Here is a 6,083-nt window from a genome sequence, read left to right as displayed (position 1 = left end):
AGAAGATCAGTATGTTTAGTCTATTCACATGAGCACGGTGAGAGATTATCTGCTGAGGATAATGCTCTATCGTTAGTGTTTGAAGGACCCGCAATTTGCAACTGATGTTAGTTTGCACTGGTAATTGCAGGTGGTGGTGGCAATGGTACGTGCACTTCGCTCCTTGGTCCTTGCACGTAAACCCTGCTCATCGCCTCTGCTTGCTTGTTCTCTTTTGCCCTTCGTAGAGCTTGAAATGTTCAGCAGTCCCTCTGGAGGTGACCCGATTGTCTCCTCCCATCAGAATCGACGTAGAAATACATCTGGCACAGTCCGTTCAAGAGTTCTTTGGGTGACACGTTGTATGGCCATGGGTACCTAGGTTGATTATTTTGTCTGCTAGAACTTGGTGCATATCTATTGTCACTTCGTTGCTCATTTCTCCTGTGATAATCATCGCGATGGTTGATACCATTGTTACTACGGAAGCCAGCCGATACTTGGCAGGGACCATTGTATTCCAGAAAGTTATGGAAACATCACCTGTGTTGGTTGCTATTTATGTTGTGATCTTCTTCAGGTGAATGATGTCGTTTATTCTAGACAGCATCTTCACCATTAGCACATATGTTTGCTATTTCCATGAGCCATGCCACCGTTCTTGGGTTAGATCTTCCTAATTCCTCGACAAGGTCTCTTCTAAGGATGCCTGCGATGAATGCGTCGATTGCCCTTTCACCAGACACATGCTCAGCCGATTTTTTGATAAGACTCCAACGCTAGATGTATGATCGCATCGATTCACCTAATTTTTGCATGCAGGTTCTCAGTTGCTCGGTTCCTCATCCAAGATCCGGCGGCTCCGCTGAGATGCACTTGCAAGCTCTGCATAGTTGTTGCTCTCGTGCCGCCCATTAACTTCACCGTTTCCAGATAATCAACCAGTCAATCTTCTGGATCTTGAAGCCCGTCGAACTTTTTATAACTATTGGGTAGTTTAAAGCTAGTGGGTACTCGAGTCCTGCGAACCCTACGGGTAAAGCAAGGGAGTCCACACAGTTCTTCACTATCCTTTGTTGTTTGGCGGTTTTCTCGGGTTCTATTCTCCCGGCCTCTTTCTTCTCGTGCTCTGTCGACTCGAGCATGGGACGTGCTATTCCTTGCATCACCTTCTCTCTGGATATCTTGAGTTGCCGCCACTGTCCGTCGAGGACTATGTTGTCTTGGACTATTGCGGTGTGGAGTACTTGCGGGTTGTTGTACTACTTATCTCCCAGCTATTGCTGCTCCCATAAGCCCAATTCCCGCTATAGCATTTTGGTATAAAGATGCTCGAGGATCTCCCTAAGGTGGCCTGATTGCCATCAGGTATGCGTGTGTTGCCATGTATCCTGCTTCTAGCGGTTTTGGTATTATGTGTCCTCTCGTATCGATCGACATAAATGACATGTCGAGATTTTGGACTAGATTTCCGCCCTCGGCTTCGGGTATGCCTGCCATCCTAGATCTTGCTCTTCCACGATGGTCTCTATGGCTATCTGCTGAGTTCCTCGAGTGCGCACTTAGGTTAGCTCTGCGACCGCTTGAAGCATCCGCTGCAGCTCTCCTCTCATCAAGCTTCTGTTACAGCTTCCCAAACTCGCGTCTCGCACGATTGCGTTTGTATTGATATGCTTGCAGTGCTGCTGCCGAGGCTTGTGTGGTCATAAGCTCTATACCATTTACAGCTCTGGTAGCTCTATCCCACGCCTCTTGCGGTAGCTGCACCTTTTCTCTCGGTTGAGCTCCCACATACTTTTTCATGTTCCTCCTGTGAGATCTGCGGAATCGACGTAGGGGTTGCCTAGATCGTCGAAAGCCTCAGATTGTTCATCTTCACCGACCTCATGACCCGATGCCGTGAGCACGCAGACTTGATGATATGATGAATTTGCACTTTCGTCTAGCTCAGGATCTTGAATTGTCGGGTTCTTGCCGCGTGACGCTAAGTTCGGCGTCCGCGCATTATGCATAGGATAGGTGACACCGCCGTATAGATCGTCGAAGACCTCCCTGCTAGTAGTGGAGTTAGCTGTGTTGGTGAAGTCGAAGTTGGTGAAGCTCTCGGAGTCGCTATCTTGGGATAGATCAGTTTCTGTAACCGACCCGAAAGTCATCATGCCGAATAGATCGGTGAGTTTTCCGCTGACAGCGGGCCTGATGATGCGTGGTGGCGAGATCTCGTCGTCGCCTGACTCAACAGATGACATTGACGATCTCAAGTACTCAGGCTCGGCTGCCAACGGTCCCGAAAAAATCGGTGCCGAAAAACGTTGCGATCCCTCTTTCCCTATGAGGAAGCGAAAGCTCCCGAACGTCATCTCCATTGATTCTTCCAGATTGGCATATGCATGCAAACGAGCGGGAGGGTGAGGAACAAAATCGATAATGCTGGATTGGATCTGTTTACCTCCTTCCATCGTGTTGCTCGCTGCCGATGATGATGTTGACGATGCCATCGAGATCGGGACCTTGATACCTCCAATTCCCATAGACGACACCAATTGACGAGGTATCAACTCTTCAATGCCTATAGATTGTAGACTTAGGGTTTCGTAGAAAGTAGATGGCAAGTAGATCTAGAAGGTTGTCAGATGAACAAAGGCGTCCAACTTAACAATATTACGGTGGCTAGGGTTTGCAATGATCCGGTCCTTATTTCATCCTCGACTCCCCCTTTATATAGGAGGTGAAGCCGAGGCTTACAACGTGTCGTACAAGTACAAACTATCGGGCCGCACTAGGCCTTTCCCTATATTAATACAAGTTACCATAATAACTATACTTTCCTAATCTGAACATCTTCAATCTTCCGGGCTTCCAAAGCTTCGAGTCCATGGGATTTCTTGATCAACTATGGACCAGGGGTATTCATGTGACATGCCCCTTAGGAATTCCTATGTCACCGTGTTCCCCCACACAAGGTGGGGTACATCACGTTGGAGAGATGCGGGCTACCACGAAGGCTCACCTTCTTCTCCAAGCCAATACCACGAAGGACAAAGACCTTTCCCTTATGGCTAGATTTTTCTCCACTCTAGAGATGGCAAGCTCCACAACCACGTCACAAGGTCCACGAAGGAGAAGCCCGGGCATCTTCACTATCTTCCACGAAGAGGTCACCGGAGCATGAACCGTCAAGCCAACTAGGAGGTCACCCCTCCAAGAGTAACAAGCTCACGGTCTCTCACTAGAACTAATCATACTAGAGAGCTCAACACTATGCAAGAATGCAAAGCAAGAACACAAAGAAAAGTGCTCAAAACCTTCTCTCTCAACTCCCACCAAAGGAACAAATGCTATAGAGGAACTAGAGAGGAAGAACAAGGGTAGAAATTAACAAATGACTCCAAGATCTAGATCCCAAGAGTTGCCCACACATAGAGGAGGAATTGATTGGTGGAGGTTGTAGATCTATTGAAATCCCTAAAAAATATGCAAGAATCATGGGGGGAATGGGAGGGGAAGCAAGCTCAACAAGATCAAGAATAGTGGTAAAAAACGTGTCAAGGAACAACAATGGGGAAGAAGGCTCTTTTATAGCCCCTCAAAATATGACCGTTTGGGGGTAAAATTGAGCCACCCGGCCCTGAGCCTAGCAGGCCGGTTTGGGTGCCAACCTACCCAGCAACATCACCCGACATGCCCACCCGATGCCGAAAATGCGACAACTTTTGCATCCGGATTCCGTTTCGATGATCTTGGGCTCGTTGGAATCACGAGAAAGAGTTCTACAACATTATGCATATAAACATCATAGTACAACCATTGAGTAAGAACAACAATATGAAAGGTTTAGTCCATATATAAAAATCAAACCGGTAAAACCTCCAAACATGATAACGCAATAGAAGATGTATACGAATTCTGTTTTAGATGAACTTGGACTTATTGTAAAGCTAGCAACAAGCTCAAGAACCTCAAATACAGAAACACAAAGAAGCAATAAGAATATAGGGATGCAAAGAATGCAAAAATTGAGCTCCCTAAGATGATGCGGTCAAGTTACTCAACCGAAAGCCCCTCTTGATAGTGCGGCTATCTATCCTATAACCCGGTCTCTCAACAACCACCTTGAGACCGGTAAAAGGAAAACCTATAAAGGCCATACCTTTGCCTTGCGCATCCCTCTTGATCTTGATGATGGCGCTTCATGCTTCATTCAAGTCGGAATGCCCACTTGATCATTGTTGCTTCGTGAAGACTCATGATTGCTTCCTCATACACCACTATGGGAAAGCTCCATTGAGGCACATCTTCACAAGTCCATTATCACCAAATGGATGCCAAGCTTCAAGCATGATATTCTCGATATACACATCTTGAACTTGCCCTTCTCAACCTTGATGACATCCATACTTGATGCCACCCTCACATGGGATATATGAGATCATACTTCTTGATGCATGACATGATAAGATACCTAACCCACATAGACAACACAAATGCACATATATAGTGGGTTAGCTTATGAAGCATAATTGACAAGGCTTACCTTACCAAAAGATCACATGATCCAAAGTGGTACACTTATGCTTCATGTGTTGACCAACTTGAATTCAATCTTCACTCTTAGTCTTGGTCAAACTTGTATCTCTCTGTGCCCTAGCATAATATCTCTATCATTCATTGTTTAACACATAAGCTAGAGCATTGCTAACTTGAGTTCGACACATCAACTCCATCTTCATTTCTTGTTCTTGATCATATTATATTTTTTTTTGCTTCAAATCGATGATCTTGATGCCAATACCAAAGGTATAACACTATATTCATGGCATCCACACTTGAATCCAACATATGGACTTTAAGAAATACATATGGAATATTCCTTCATATAAAGACAATGAAAATATTAGTTCATAGAGAATTGTTATTACTTACCAAAAACACACTTAGGGGCAATTACCCTTATACTTAGACCTCATAATTTGTGCTTGAGATCTTTGCACATTCTTGAGCATAGCAACCTCATTCTTCAACTCGTCCAGCTCGTCTTGCGCTCGGGTCTGAACAAACTAGGGCTACACAGCTTAATCTTTGTCACAACAATCACAACATGCAAACCCCAACACAAAAAAACTCTTCCCCTCTTTGCATGTACAATAAAGTCAGACAGTTTGACCAATCTCAATCCGATCTAGAATGGATCTACCGTGATTGTAAAGTGTACTAACATATATAAGCAAATCGCAACCGTGAACAACATCCAGTCGACACAAACAATAAGCAATCGTGACGAATAATAAGCAATCATCTATCTGAACCCAATCCTAATTGAAACCCTAGCAGATCTAAGATGGATGTCGTAACAAATGTGAAGCACGGCGTGTTGTCGTAGAACAACGATGAAGATAAGAGGAAGAGGAGCTTACCGCCATTGTTCAGGTCGAGGACGAGGTCGAGATCGCGCCCGACATCGAGAGGCGGGTCAAGAGCGTGGTGCACCTTGCGGTCGAGGACGCGGTAGTGCTCGTCGCCGTCTCCTCCTCCAGTCCCACTGCTCCTCCTTGCGATGGTGCGACGGATTTGTCAGTGGTAGAGCAACCACCCTAGTGATGTGATAGTTTGGGGAAGGGGGTGAGAGTGAAGAGGCGAGTGAGGGGAAGGAGAGGGGCGGTGAGCCTAGTTTTGGTTCGTGTTCCCAAAGGGACACGGCGTTTCCATCTCCCTTCCCGATGGGTGCATCCGTCTGAAGACAATGAAGTGCTTTAAAACCCGGTTCCTGCAACCACGGGGGTTTTTCTTCGTAGCCCACGCAAAAAAAAGAGGTTCACAGCCTACCAAACAGGCCTTATAATCCAATGGGAGGAAGGGAGTAGAGACGTGCATCCCGGGCCCTATATGAATCCAATGGAAGGAAGGGAGTAGAGACGCAGCAAGGTGTGATGCGGAACACGGCTGTCATGCGGGGTTGCTCGTACTGGAGGATGATGTGGGCACGGGAGATGGCAACAAAATCAACTAGTGGAGGATTCATATTTAGAGATAGAAGGTTGGAATTTGTCCACCGAGAGCCTCTTCTCTTTATGGTTCTCTTTACTGTGGTATTTGCGGGAAATTAC

The sequence above is a fragment of the Lolium rigidum genome, chromosome 7, assembly GCF_022539505.1.
Source record: "Lolium rigidum isolate FL_2022 chromosome 7, APGP_CSIRO_Lrig_0.1, whole genome shotgun sequence".
Classification (NCBI taxonomy): Eukaryota; Viridiplantae; Streptophyta; class Magnoliopsida; order Poales; family Poaceae; genus Lolium; species Lolium rigidum.
Note: the sequence above shows the minus strand (reverse complement) of the source record.